Below are 16,169 nucleotides of genomic sequence, written 5' to 3' on the forward strand. Positions count from 1 at the left end.
TCTTGTGGTATACAGAGGTAACTGGATTATGTGTTAATAATTCATTTAAGATTTTTGCATTTATTTTTATAAAATATGGTTTATATTTCCTTCTAGTGTTGTTAGGTCTTTTTAACAAGATTATGATCACCCTTAGCTGGAATTTTTTTTCCAAGTATTTTTACCCTGGGATCAGCTGGTCTAGTGCATTTTGGTGTAGAGAATACCTTGCCTACACTTCTAATTTAATATATCTATTCATATTTTCTACATTTTAAGCTTTTTGCTTATTTGTATTTTTACTGGTATGAGGATTTTTTTCTAATTGTATTTTTCGTGTCAACTGCTTGTGTGAACATTTTTGCCATTCCCATGTCTGTACTAGTATTATTCCACTTGAAAATCTTGAAGACTTTTATGGGCAGAGTTGATGGTGACGCTGCCAAAAACTAGTTAACTTTAAGCTGATTGACAAGAACGTTTTGCTGCTAAGAACATACTAACCTGCCCACTCTAATGCTTATTTTAATTATGGAAATCTGTGCAAGGTTTTAGCGCTTAGATTGTAACCTGCTGAGCGGAAGAGAAAGATACCCAAATTGTTAAGAGCACTGGAGCGACTGGCAGTTTTTGTAAGCTATTTTCAAGTGGTGCTGCCAAAGGGGTAAACAAACTGCTGTACCCAGGGCTCGTCACTAAAAGTATTACGCTTGACAAAGCGTAGCTGTTTAAAAATTAATTGAAATATAACCCTTTTAAGTCTCCGACACACCTAGTTGTGTGAAACGAGACTGTGCAGTGCAGCTGATGGTGGAAATTTCCAAGTTTTCTTAATTGGATTGCCTCACTCAACTCCCAGTCGGATACATCCCACCCGAATCCAGCTTAAGAGTGCCACGCTTTTTCCAATTCACCTTTCAAAGTGAGGTTTTTTTTCCTCCGCCATTTCAGTTAGGACCGGCAGGTCTTTTCCCCAGATTGTCCACCCTGGTGGGAGGCTCGAGCCTTCAACCGCTTTTCCTGCCAGGCGCAGCGGAGCGCAAGGGCAAGCGGCGGAATTACGATCCCTGGGACTGACCCAAAAAGTGACAGACCAAGTTGCTTGAAAAGTGCTCAGCGTCCGTAGAAAACCCAAGGACTAAAACCCTCACTGCTAGAGTAACCGAACCGGGTTTCGCGCGGCTTGCGCACGAGATCAGCGCCCGCACCGCGAGGAAAAAGCGCGGCCGTTGCAGGGAGGAGCGCGCGGTGGGGGCGGAGGGCGGGTTCCTGCAGACTCGACTCCGGATTGGTCGGGCCCAGAGAGCCGAGTAACGACAGCCGGGGAGAATGTCTGATTTGTGTGGTGGGCACGGACGGGCTGGGAGGCACGCTGTGCAGGCACAGCTGATCGGCTGCTCTCGTCCCGGCGCTCCGGCCCAGCTCTCGCGGAGAAGTCCCGATATCGTGCGCCCCCCCTCCGGTACCGACCGCAACTCCGCCTCGGCGTCTTCGAAGATAAACGATAGTTGGCCGGCGAGCACCGAGTGTGTCTCCCGCCGCTGGGTTCGGCGGGCTGCGTGGGACCGGCGGCATCCCGGCCAGCCGGCCATGGCGGGGCTGTACTCGCTGGGAGTGAGCGTCTTCTCTGACCAGGGCGGGAGGAAGTACATGGAGGACGTTACACAAATTGTGGTGGAGCCCGAGCCGACGGCGGTCGCTCTCTCAGCCGTCGCCTCCGCAGCTGTCACCGCCGGCTGCCGCCAGCGAAGTCCTGGGGAAAGGCCCCGCGGTGGCAGCCCGAGAAACTCGCGCCCCGCCCCCGGAACCCGGGCCCCCGCTAGCTCCCGGCCGCCGCTGCCGCCGCCGTTCCTCGGTGGCGTTTTTCGCCGTGTGCGACGGGCACGGCGGGCGAGAGGCGGCACAGTTTGCCCGGAAGCACTTGTGGGGTTTCATCAAGAAGCAGAAGGGGTTCACCTCGTCCGAGCCGGCGAAGGTTTGCGCTGCCATCCGCAAAGGCTTTCTCGCTTGTCACCTCGCCATGTGGAAGAAACTGGGTAAGTTCCCTGGCTTGTTTGGCGCCCGCCTCTTTGTCAGTCAGTTGAGGGCTTTTATAGCATCAGCACCGCGTGGGCCCCCCGGCACCGAGAGCCCTATCAAAGTGTACACGGGTGGGAGTGAAGACTTCTCGGGCTCACAGTGCTTTCCGGGGTGCAGGTCTGGGCATACAGAAGTTCGTTAGGAATTCAGGATCGCTGTCTCCCTGCAACTGCTCTTCGCTTTATTTCTATCCACAAAGGATCAATGGGAAACAGTCTTCTCCCTTGGCGGCATCGCTTTGCTGGCAACCCGCGAAACATGTTTGAAACCTGGCGCCAGAGTTTGGCCAAAAGGTGTATTGAAGACTTATTACTATCCGCCACGCGAAGGAAGCGGGAGATGGTACAACTTGCAGTATTTCCTTAGAATCTTGTCATACTTTTGCTTTTGAAGAATTTGTCTCTGTCGGTTGCCTCCTACGGTGGTGTCAGTGCTCTAGAATGAGCGCAGGAGGCTGGTAGTTGGAGAAAACTGTAAGCTTATTTAGAAAGGCTAAAATGTAATCGTCCAGCGACTTAATGCTTGGGAAGGAATTGGGTTCTGGTGATTATAAAATGTTTTTAGGATCTTTATGCTTGAAATGCTTATGGAAAATAAATGCGCGGAATGCGTTGTTACCTCTTTAAATTGGCCCCATGTTAGGGGTATGTTTTAAATGTTTTTAGGGCGTTTTAAAATTACACTTTTTTTGGAGGTAGTTGCCGTAGCTAATTGCTGTCAGATAGTTCTCAACATTTCCTACTTAAAAGTATTTAGAATTTGTAACTGCCGGTCAAAGTTGCAAGAGATAAGGAATAACTGATACGGTAAAAGGAAATAGAGACCTTTATTTCTAAAAATTTGATGTAGTTTCGTCTAAGCTTTAATGTTTTATAAAGCAACCAATGTTTCTGTACCCAACATGCTACCATACAGAGTTGTAGTTGCTTGTCATCGCTATGAAATGAATGGCACGAATCTTTCTTAGAGAAAAGGTAATCTGTCATTAAGGAAATCCTCTTAATGGTAGTATAATGTTGCTTTATTTTCAGCAAAGGGAGAGAGAACATAGAGAAGACTGTCAAGATTGTAAAGACTGGTTAAATACAGAACGTTTAAAAAAGATATTGTCGAAGAATTGAAGACCAGCTTTTTTAAAAGCCTGTTTTCTATTTGCCTGGCTTTCTGCCAAGAATTATTTGATTGACTCAGAGAACAACCAGTCCGCCTGTGGGAGGCGTTTCTTATCCAATCCCCGTGGCCCCTATTATTGATTTGTTTTGTTTTTGTGTAGGCGGAGCAGAGCTGAAAGCACTGCAGTATATTCCAGAAATATGTAGTTTCATTGCCTGCAGGGCGACTGGGAGTGAACAGCCAGACAACAAGATAGAGGCTGATTAGACACAAAGAACTAGTTAGAGTCCTGTTTATTTTGTAGTTCAGTTGGAGCAACGTGTATTTGCCATATGTTTGAACTAAAATGATCAAGTATAAACCCTGTTACTTGAACATTTTTAATAAAGCAGGGACTATTCTGTTAAATGTGAATGTGTGTTATTCTAAAATATATATAATAAGGTTTCTTTTTAAAAATTGTACTTCAGTCCCAAATTCATGGTTAGCTCATTTTCTGTAAAGTAAACTGCAGTTTGTAATTTACACACCAAGTCCTTCCCAGTCTAACTTACGAGTCCCTATTCAGTTTTATCTGTTATTCACATTTGTGTCACGTTAGGCTATTCACCTTTTTCCCATTGCACATGGAAACATCCCAGTTTTTTAATTTCGCCCTCTCAACTTAAAAAAGAGCTGAAGAATATACTCCTCAGGCTCTAAGACAGTATGTTTTCTTCTGTGGGGTATTTTGTTCATTTTAGCATTAAGTATCCTGTGTTTCTACTTTTGTAGTGCTCATTGGGTGACAACAGTGGTTCTCATACTTTCTACCCTCAGAACCTTTTGTACTCTTAAATGATTGAGGACCCCAAAAAGCTTTTGTTTCTATTTCTACACATATATTTACTATATGGGAAATTACAAAAATTATAATACATTAAAATATAAGCTTATTATATGTTAATCTATTTTAAAATGAAAAATGACATTTTCCCAAAATAAATACTGAAATAAATAGTCTCTATCTGCTTCTGCATTCTGTCTGTTGTGCTATGTTGTCTGGTTGAAGTATGTAAAGAAAAGGCAGGCTCACACATACACGTAGTAGGAAAATGGAGGAATGGTTTATTAGTCTTTTCAGATAATTGTGGGTATTCTACACCAAAAGTTTCTTAAAGGTTAGTCAAACTGGAATCTGAAACCTTATCAATAAACTTTTTGTATTTTTACATTAAGATCTGTTGGTCTCTCTTGCACTTTGAATGAATCTTTTACCCATGTGTGATTTTGTTTCATGGCGTATTAGTCATTTGGAAAATAATGGTTCACTGAGTGATGCAGAAATTTCAAATATTGATGCACTTTATTATACAGTATCAAAACACATTTGTTAATATCACTGATCTCATCAGAGAGTCTTTAGATTGGGAAACTGTCTAGTTCATTGTAGTGGAAGCATATTTTCCAAAATGGGAGTTTTAAAGCCCCAGTTAAAAAAAAAAAAAAAAGTGAAAATGGTGGTCCATGAAAAATGTAGTTTGTTCATTTCATAACTGATACAACCACAAGTACTTTTTCTCTGGACCGCCATAGTATGCGAAGAGAAGCCTGTTGTGTATACTTCCTTTTTTGTCATACAGAATATTAAAAATATGTGAATTAATTGTTATTGCATGATCAAGGACATTCTTAAGTTAAACTAGTTTACCTTTTTTTGTTTTTTTGACTCTGAGTGGCTATGGAGAATATAGTGACTACTAGTTCATTTTGGTGCCACTGCCTTGATTCCTAATGCTTCAGCAATTCTACTAACCATTGCTTTTGAACCATCAGTGCAAATGTTAACACAGTGAAAAGGGCAAATTATTAGAATTATTACGAAAATACTTTTGGTCTTGTGAAATCCCTATAAAGATCACACAGACCAATGTGAGATAACCATTATATTTTGTCTGCCTTGCAGCTAAACCTTGAGAAGTCTTTGGGGACAAAGATACTGCCTTACACATCTTATAATTATTCTCTTAGGGCTGACCAATTCCTTGTGCAAAGCAGCTGCTAATTTAGTTGAATTTTTGTGGCTTTCTTAAGCCTTTTCTTAAGGCTTAATGTTAAATTAGCTTTCTTACCTGTTTTCTAATTAGATTTTTTTTCCCACTTTTAAAAACTGTTAAAATACAGATAAGATTTACCCTTAGGGAGTTTTAAGTGTACAATTCACAGTATTGTGCCACTATCCATTTTCAGAACTTGTTCATCATCCCAAAGAGAAACTCTGTATACCCGTTAAACAATAATTCCCCATTACTGTCTTCCCCAGCTTCTGGTAACCTTGATTTTACTTAGTGTTGCTATGAATTTGCCTACTTTTAGGTACCTAATATAATTGGAATGGTACAAGATTTGTTCCTTTGTATGCTTTCACTTAGAAAAATGCCTTTAAGGTTCATCCATATTGTAACATGTATAAGAATTTTCTTCCTTTTTAAGATTTGAGTAATATCCTATTGTTTGTATCTCGTTTATCCACTCATCTGTTGATGGACATTTGGGTTGTCTGCAGGTTTTGGCTATTATGAATAAAGGTGATGTAAGGCTTTTCTTTACAGTGAAGTCCACTAGTAAATGTAGAAAGAATAATTGATCTACAAAGTCACATTTGATAACCATAATAATTGATTCAGCCAAGAAACATCGATGATTGCTGAACCTAGTGGGTGAAAATTTGAGGGACTGAATTATATTATGTTCCCAGATATGCTCTAACAAATTAACACAAATTGGGTGACTTAACTTAACAGAAATTTATTCTCTCCTTGTTTTGGAGGCCAGAAGTCTGAAATCAAGGTGTTAGCAGAGTTGATTCCTTTTTGGAGGCTCTGAGGGAGAATCTGTTTCATGCTTCCTTCTACTTCCTAGTGGCTGCCAGCAATCTTTGGCATTTCTTGACTTGTAAATGCATCAGTCAGCCTCCAGTGTCTTTTCTATGATCTCCCCTGTGTCTTCTCTTCTAAAGATACTTGTCTTTGGATTTACGGCCTACTCTAATCCAGGTTGAACTCTTCTTAACATCTTTAACCTAATTATGTCTGCAAAGACCCTTTTCCCGAATAAGGTCACATTCACAGGTTCTGGGTGAACATGACTCTTATTGGGGGAGACACCATTTAACCCATTACAAGCGTATTTACATTGTTTCAGTTTATCTCCCTATGTAATACTTATTATTTACAAAAGGAAAAAGCCTATAATGAAGAATTAATAGACACCACCATAATCAAGTGATCAAAGGTAGCATAACTTTTAATGGGGCAGATTGAAATTGTATAGTGTCTGCAATGAGCTTATATTTAACACTTTGTGATATTCCTTCCAAGAATGCATAATTTGAATACAAGCATGAGGAACTTGAAACAAACCCAAACTGAGGGGTGTTCTTGAAATTATTGGCCTGGTAGTGCTTCTAAAACGCATGAAGGAAACAATGAGGAATTGTTCCAGATTGAGAGACTAAAGAGATGTGATATGTAATATAATAAGGGATCTTAAATTTTATCCTTTTATTATAATTACAGAATAACTTATGAAATTTGAGATTGATGGGTTAGATGGTAGTATGGTATCAGTGTTAATTTCCTGATTTTGATGGTTAACTGGTTATGTAGGAGAATGCCCTTGCTTATAGGAATTAGATACTATAATGGTGTTTGGAAGTGATGGGATATCTTGTTGGCAGTTTACTGTCTATTGGTTCAAGAAAAAGAAACTCTTTGATTTAGTCCTGCAACAAAGAAAAAGTAAAGTTGAAGAATCAGGTTTCAGAAAGATCAGAAACCTGGATGTCCCCAGGAATCTAAGCAAATTTCATAAGGGTCCTGCTGCTGGATGCATCCCAGATAGCCAAGGCAGTGCTTTATTGATTTCAGTAAAGAGAATAAATCAGAAACAGCAGCTGCGTTTAGCATCACCATTTGATTATAATGCACTGTCATTTTTTGAAGAGCTTTCAGACTTTTGCAATGCTCAAACTATAGAATGCAATATGTAGGATCACTGCTGCTTTCGTGTTGTAATGGTGACATGAGTGTTTGTGATCTTTTGAGATGTGATGAAGCTTTTCATTTTCTTGGAGGAGAGTATCATTGGTGGAGTTCTCCAAAGTCTTGAACTTGTCCTTTTCTACCAAAATAGGCTTCCTGACCTGTCAAGAGCTGTGAAGGGAAGTTATTCTGTACTGTGGTTATTCAGGGACTAACCTAGCTTTGGGATAGGTTTGGGATTCCACTGGGTCCAAGGTAGAGTGGATTCAAATTCCTGTTTAGTATTTCATCTCCATGAGCCTTAGCTGTGAACCAATGAACTGTGGTTAGGTTCTGTAGCCCCAGAATTATTACCTTATAGCCATCATTCAGTAATTACTCAATGTTGTGGGTATTTCTCTTTCCTTGGTGTACAGCTACATGTGAAAATGGGGACATAGCACTTTGAAGAAGGTTAACATCTCCTTTCACTAAACTTGGAAGATTTTTTTGTTTGTTTCTTGTCTTTGATTTTTTGAGTCAAATAAGTCCTGTGGATGACTATCATGGAGATCCAGTTTTTCTTCCGCTCTGTTGTCAATTAGGTAACCCTACCAACTTTGCTTTGGTAATAAATGCTCTTACCTGATCTCAGGGTTCTCCCAACCCCACAGAGAGCAGGGAACTCATTTTAGTTACAGCCTCTTTCATTAGAATTCCTTGCCTAGAGAGAAGAGTCAATAAAATGTATTTGAAAGATTTTGTTGTTTTTCTAATTGCTTCCATAAGCATTAAAGTTACTCTTCTGATCCTTTCTTGCGGTGTTTAAATGGGAAACATATTCCTATAGTAGATTTAATGTAAGGTCCATATCCCCAAATGTTTGAATTGTTTCCTTTATGTCATTGTGTTCATTTTCTTTCTTTTTTCTTTTTTTTTTTAAGATAATTATGTTTTATTGGAGGGTAGTTGTCACACAGCATTACATTAGTTTCAGGTGTACAACACAGTGATTCAACATTTATATACATGATAATTCTAGGTACCATCTATCACCATACCAAGTTGTTACAATATTTTGACTATATTCCTTATGTGTTCATTTTCTACAGCTGCTTTAGCAAATTTCCAAAACATTGGTTGACTTCAAACGAGAAATTTATTTCCTCTCAGTTCTGGTGACCAAAAGTCCATCATCAAGGTGTTGGCAGGGCCATGCTCTCTCTGTACTCTTTAACCTCTAAGGCAGAATCCTTCCTTGTCTCTTTTAGCTTCTGGTGTTTACTGGCCATCCCTGGCTTGTAAATGCATCACTTCAGTCACATCGCCATCTTTTCCCAGTGTGTCTTCACATCATCTTCCTTCTGTCTATTTGTCCAAATTTCCCCTTTTTATTAGAACCCAATCCTATTGGATTAGGGCCCACCCTACTGACCTTATTTTAACTGAGTGACCTCTGTAAAGACCCTATTTCCAAATAAGGTCATTTTCTGAGTTACTTGATGTTAGAATTTCAACATACCTTTTTTGGAGGGGCACAATTCAACCTATAGTCATATCAGTCAGTCACATCACATTATTTGTGGTTTCTTAGAGTCATATGTCATCTTAGGCCAGAGTTGGGTCTCTATATTAGCTGACCCAGAAAAGATTTTTGACCACAGTGCTAACCTAGTGTGCTGACTACAGACTATGTGTACCGTTCTTTTAAATTCAGCCCTATCTTACTACTGTAAATTATGGGCTATTTGGTTACCATCTGGAACATAAATGAGAGTCTTGATCCTTTAAGCCTTTGTTGGTTCCTTAACTGACATTTGTCTGAGGGTAAGTTGTCTGCAACTTACTCTGTGGTTCAGTTTTTGTATTACAGTTTTTTGAACGTAACACAGACTAACTAGTCCACATTAAGGAGAGAAAACATGGGAATTTATTGAAGGACCTTAGGTAGTTCACAGAATCAAACCTAAAGACTGAAGCAGGTCTCAAAATGGACAGAACTAGGGTACCTCTGGGGCTCTAGGTGATAGGAGCTAGTGGACACTTATTGAAAGGTGTTAGTCTCTGGGATCGATCAACATCCCAAGAGCTCTAGCAGTTTTCTGGCTTCATGCCTTCCTGTCTTATGATGTAGATGTTCTGAAAGAATCTAATCTAGTTTAGGTCATTTGCTTACTCCAATGCCGGGAGCAAGCAAATTTTTTAGTTCCACTGAAGACTGCTTGCAGTGGAAGCTGTGTACTCCAGAACGTGATCCGGATGCTAGTACTACAGGGGGAAATGGGTTCTGCACAAGTGTGCACTGTGTTTAACACTATAAAATAAGGGCTGAAGTGAAAACAAGATAGCTTTTTTCTTCATTTGGATTTTTCAGAAAAAAAAAAAAACTCAGTGAGGATGAATTATTTGGTTAAAGAATATCTTTTGATGGTTGTTGGTAAATGTTTTCAAATGGTTTTCCTGAAGGCATTTATATCTCCACACTACTTTGACATTAAAATTCTGTAAGAACTCCTAGTATAGTGATTAGAAGTACTTTGTATTGCCTGGGTTTGAATCCCAGCTTCTCTGTTTATTAGCTCTCTGGCCTTGGGTAAAACGTCTTTGTGCCAAAGAATCTTAAAAATAGAGATAATGATAGTACCTACCTCTCCTGAGAGTTAGATGAGTCAGAATATATTAATTAGTAATGCTAAGTACATAAGTATGCCAAATTTTAAGTTTCTTTCAAAGAGCATATGCTTTTTATATTTATAGTAGTTTTACTTCATTCAGAAATTTTAGTTTTTGTTATAAAATTTATCAGTCTTTGTCTTAATGATTCAGGCATATATATATTTTTTATTTTATTATTGATATACAATTACATGAGCAACATTGTAGTTACTAGGTTCTCCCCATTATCAAGTCCCCACCACATACCCCTTACAGTCACTGTCCATCAGCGTAGTAAGATGCTATAGAATCACTACTTGTCTTCTCTATGCTGTACTGCCTTCCCCGTGCCACACGCCACATTTTGTGTGCTAATCATAATGCCCCTTATTCCCCTTCTCCCTCCCTTCCCACCCACCCCCTCCAGTCCCTTTCCCTTTGGCAACTGTTAGTCCATTCTTGGATTCTGTGAGTCTGCTTCTGTTTTGTTCCTTCAGTTTTTGCTTTGTTCTTATGCTCCACAGATGAGTGAAATCATTTGGCACTTGTCTTTCTCTGCCTGGCTTATTTCACTGAGCATAATACCCTCTAGCTCCATCCACGTTGTTGCAATTGGTAGGATTTGTTTTCTTCTTATGGCTGAATAATTTTCCATTGTATGTACCACGTCTTCTTTATTCATTCATCTACTGATGGACACTTAGGTTGCTTCCATTTCTTGGCTATTGTAAATAGTGCTGCAATAAACAAAGGGGTGCGTATGTCTTTTTCAAACTGGGCTGCTGCATTCTTAGGGTAAATTCCTAGGAGTGGAATTCCTGGGTCAAATGGTTTTTCTATTTTTAGTTTTTTGAGGAACCTCCATACTGCTTTCCACAGTGGTTGAGCTAGTTTACATTCCCATCAGCAGTGTAGGAGGGTTCCCCTTTCTCCGCATCCTCACCAGCATTTGTTGTTCCTATTCTTTTCTATGTTGGCCATCCTAACTGGGGTGAGGTGATATCTCATTGTGGTTTTAATTTGCATTTCCCTGATAATTAGCCATGCATATATTCTTTAAAAACACCTTCCTTAAGTCAGAGTTCATATACTGATACTTTCTTTTTAATATGTTCCTTGTTTTAAGCCATTTGCTTTTAAGTCCTTTCTCAAAAATTGAAAGATTAAAATGTAAATTAGAAAATAAGACTAATTTAATTAAGGAAGACAAATTAGGAAGATGTCTATTCCTTAGTATGTAAATTTACTGCACTTTCAATCAGAACCTCAAGAGGGTTTGTTTTTTAATTTCATGAGTTTCTTAAAGTTCATCTGGAAAAATACTTAAGAGAATATAGAAAAAGAAGAAGAATTGGAGGGCTAACTTAAACTTCCAATTATCAAAAATTGTTATAAATAGTAGATGAGTCCAGACGTACATCTGAGGCAAAATGTAGTGTATCATAAAGGTGATATTTCAAAAGGAATGGAAAAAGCATGGGTTATTCAGTATTTTTAGGTCTTTTTGTACATACTAGTGCTTCTGATAAAAAATGTGATTTAAATAATATTTTGTGTTTGAATATCCTTTTAGTTCCAGCTCTTTTTCTTCCTTTCCACTTTGTTTTAGGTTCTTTTGCAAGTAGCTGGATTACTTACATACTGTGTACGTTTCCTGAATGAATTTAAGAACCTTTCTCAGATTCACCTCATTGTGATAATAAAGATTCTTTGCTGTGGACAACAGAGTCTACTTTAGCTTATTTAAAAAGAAAAAAGAAAAAGTTTTAGCAAGTGCTGTAGTTATCCCTGAATAAAATAACTAAATTGGCTAAATAAGCATACAACATACTCTAGAGCTTCTAGGAATGATGTCTGTAACTGAAGTACAAAATTGGATGGGCTAGGGAGCTGTCTTCAGTGACCCGTGCCTGCAAAATTTATACTTTCTTCTTTTTTTTTTGTTTTAACTTTGAAAAATTGTGAAACATAACTTAGCATACATATAGAAAAGGCCATAAAACATAAATATACACTTCAATTAATAATTATAAAATGCACTCCAGGGGAGCCCCTGTATGTTGTTCTGATTCACATTCTGTCTTCCTACAGGGGGTAACCACTATCCTGACTTTCGTGATGATAGTTCTGTAGTGACTTACTTATTTTACTTAATAGTTTTACCACTTACCTGTAGACATGATAGTTTGTTTTTGAAGAAAATCATGTTATATGTATTCTTTTATCTCATGCATCTTGTGAGATCCTTACTCATTACATGTGATATAATCTTTCATCATGTTGGACATTTGGGTGGTGGTTGCTTGTTTTTAGCCCATATGAACAGTGCTGCTATGAATGCTCATATGTATTCTGTGTACATGTATATTAATTTATGTTATATACGTAGGGGTAGTGAAAAGTTAACGACGGTACATATCCTCACCTTTAATATATAATGCCTAGACTTGGTGAGGGGTGAGCCTAGTAAACATAATGTTCTTCATGTAATTGTAGATTAATGATAACAACAACAACAAAAAAAGATGTAAACATATAATGCCTAGATGTTTCCTGTAGTGGTTGTACCAGTTTATACTCAGTAGTCAGTGATAGAGCATAGAGCTTGTTTGTCCACCTTATATACTCTTAATGCAACCTGATAATTATGTAGTGATATCTTATTGTGTTTTTTAATTTGTATTTCCTGTTGATTAAAGAAACCAAACACCTTTGTATGTTTTTTGGCTATTTGAATTTCCTCTTCTGTAAAAGGCCTATTTAGGCCTTTTGTCTATTTTTCTATTGGGCAGTCTGTCTTACTGATTTGATTTCTAGGAGCATTTTGTATAGTCTTGATACCATTTCCTTGGCATGTATATACATATATATAACAAATATATCTTCTTCCATTCCATATGTTGTCTATTCATTCTAGTAATGGTATCTTTAGTTGAACAGAAACCCTTAATTTTGATGGTAGTAAAACTTCACATTATTTTCTTTGTATGGCTGGTCAATTCTTGGTCTTTAGGAAATCCTTCCCGAACATGAGATCATGAATTGGGTACCTTCCTGTATTTTTCCCAAGCATTTTAGCTTTGCTTGTCATGTTAGGTCTTTAATGTACCTGTTACTGACTTTTTTGTGTTTGGCATGAGTGACCCAAAGTTGTGTGTGGTTTTTTTCCCCCTATGTTGTCCCAACTGAATGTCTATCCATTTATTGAACGTCTTTTCTTTCTCCACTGTTCACATATCAGGTGTCTAAATATGCATGAGTCTACTCACTGTTCTGTTCTGTTCTGTTGGTCCACTCGTTTACAACTTTTCTAGAAAGGTCCTGTTACAGATTTCTTAGCATTGTTCCCAGATACATTATACCTTTTGTTGCTTTTGCGAGTGGTAACTTTTTTAAAAAAGCTACTTTTTGTATGTATCTGAAACTAATATATTTTGTACATCAACTATATTCCAATAAAAAGTTACATTTTATAATTTTGTTGCTGGCTTACAGAAATAGAATTGATATTTTATATAATCCAATAACCTTATCAGTGTCAGTTATGTAGACATTCTGAGTTTTCCACAGATATTTTCTTGGAGGCTGTTTTTTTTTCTCTTCATATTTCTCTTGGTGAGTGTCAGGCTGTTTGCTTTTCTTAAATTATGGTCATAACAAAAACTATCATTGAGCACTTACAGTGTGTCTGGTACTGTTGTAGGTGGTTTTACATATGTATATGTGTATGAATTTCTAGCTTCATCAGTATTGGTAGCTGTTCTGGTTTCCCTCAGCAATTTTGAAAGTCATAATTTGATACACTGCAGGCCGCCCTCTGCTGTGGATGACAGGGCCCTTTCTAGGGTAGGTTCTCTCTGTGGGATAGGATGGGGAGATGCACTGTAGAGTTCAAGAGATGTCTTTTCTACATATATAATATTGAAATATTTAGTCTGAATGTACTAAAGCAGCCTTGAGTCTGTGGAAGTTGTATGGCACCCCACCCAGTATTTCAGGCCCGCTTCCTTCTCCCTTATCCTCCCTTACCCTGTTGTCTCTATCAATAGATGCATCACTTTCCTAAAAAGGGAGGTATTATAGCTCCGGCAGCTTAGGAACTAAAATGTTTTACTTTTTTCTTTTCAGATCACTTAGGCACTCTCCTAACTCCTGCAGTGGTAAACTATGTGCCAAGCTTCTTCTGTCCATTCTTGCTTCAGCTTTGGCCACTACCCCTGATTTTGAGCTTTTCTGGGACTCTGTTAACAGGGAAAACTGATGTACTGCTTTCTTCAATGACTCATTTTTTGCTTATGAAAACAAGCTTTGCATTCTGGTTTTTCCCTCACTGTGATTCCATTTATTTAAATTTCCAGGAATTCCTCAGATGTGCTTGTGACCTTTCTCTGTGTTTCATAAATGCTATGGACTTTTTCTAATATTTATATTATGTCCTTTTGGTGGCATTTTGGTGGGGAGAATGTATCAGTTTTTGGACTCTGTTATCTTAAACTTTGTGTTGTGCACTGTTTACTATTACAGAGTACTTCAGAATTTTTAATGGCAGTGAATTTAATTAATATTTGGGGTCTATGCCACTTAATGTTTTAGTTCGCTTTAACAAGTTTCTTTTTTATTTTTTTTTATTTTGGTATCATTTATCTACAATTACATGAAGAACATTATGTTTACTAGGCTCTCCCCTTCACCAAGTCCCCCCAACAGACCCCCTCACAGTCACTGTCCATCTGCGTAGTAAGATGCTGTAAAATCACTACTTGTCTTCTCTGTGTTGCACAGCCCTCCCCGTATCCCCCACGCACTATACTATATGCTAATCGTAATGCCCTCTTTCTTTTTCCCCGCGCTTATCCCTCCCTTCCCACCCATCCTCCCCAGTCCCTTTCCCTTTGGTAACTGTTAGTCCATTCTTGAGTACTGTGATTCTGCTGCTGTTTTGTCCCTTCAGTTTTCCTTTCTTCTTATACTCCACATATGAGTGAAATCATTTGGTACTTGTCTTTCTCCACCTGGCTTATTTCAGTGAGCATAATACCCTCTAGCTCCATCCATGTTGTTGAGAATGGTAGGATCTGTTTTTTCTTATGGCTGAGTAATATTCCATTGTGTATATGTACCACTTCTTTATCCATTCATCTACTGATGGACATTTAGGTTGCTTCCATATCTTGGCTATTGTAAATAGTGCAGCGATAAACATAGGGGTGCATCTGTCGTTTTCAAACTGGAGTGCTGCATTCTTAGGGTAAATTCCTAGAAGCATTTAGGAGGTCAAATGGTATTTCTATTTTGAGCATTCTGAGGAACCTCCATACTGCTTTCCACAATGGTTGAACTAATTTACATTCCCACCAGCAGTGTAGGAGGGTTCCCCTTTCTCCACAACCTCACCAACATTTGTTGTTGTTTGTCTTTTCGATGATGGCGATCCTTACTGGTGTGAGGTGATATCTCATTGTGGTTTTAATTTGCATTTCTCTGATGACTACTGATGTGTAACATCTTTTCATGTGCCTGTTGGCCATCTGGACTTCTTCTTTAGAGAACTGTCTATACAGCTCCTCTGCCCATTTTTTAATTGGATTATTTGCTTTTTGTATGTTTGAGGTGTGTGAGCTCTTTATATATTTTGGATGTCAATCCTTTATCGGATCTGTCATTTATGAATATATTCTCTCATACTGTAGGATACCTTTTTGTTCTATTGATGGTGTCCTTTGCTGTACAGAAGCTTTTCCGCTTGATATAGTCCCACTTGTTCATTTTTGCTTTTGTTACCCTTGCCCTGGGAGATATGGTCATGAAGAAGTCACTCATGTTTATGTCCATGAGATTTTTGCCTATGTTTTTTTCTAAGAGTTTTATGGTTTCATGACTTACATTCAGGTTTTTGATCCATTTCGAATTTACTTTCGTGTATGGGGTTAGACAGTGATCCAGTTTCATTCTCTTACATGTGGCTGTCCAGTTTTGCCAGCACCATCTGTTGAAGAGACTGTCATTTCCCCATTGTATGTCCATGGCTCCTTTACATATACTTATTGATCGTGTATGCTTGGGTTTTTATCTGGGATCCCTAGTGTGTTCCACTGGTCTATGGGTCTGTTCTTGTGCCAGTACCAAATTGTCTTTGCAGTAGAGCTTGAAGTCAGGGAGCATAATCCCCCACCTGCTTTATATTTCCTTCTCATGATCGATTTGGCCATTTGGGGTCTTCTGTGGTACCATATGAATTTTAGAACTATGTGATCTAGTTCATTGCAGAATGCTGTTGGCATTTTGATAGGGATTGCATTGAATTGGTAGATTGCTTCAGGCAGGATGGCCATTCTGACAGTA

At 38.7% G+C, this 16,169-nt stretch overlaps 1 pseudogene; it reads left to right on the plus strand.

The window, feature by feature from the left end:
- Positions 1–1,361: 1,361 nt before the first annotated feature.
- Positions 1,362–16,169, plus strand: part of LOC130683536 (protein phosphatase 1D-like) — a 30,268-nt pseudogene continuing 15,460 nt past the window's right edge.

Source organism: Manis pentadactyla, chromosome 4, assembly GCF_030020395.1.
Source record: "Manis pentadactyla isolate mManPen7 chromosome 4, mManPen7.hap1, whole genome shotgun sequence".
NCBI classification, from domain to species: Eukaryota; Metazoa; Chordata; class Mammalia; order Pholidota; family Manidae; genus Manis; species Manis pentadactyla.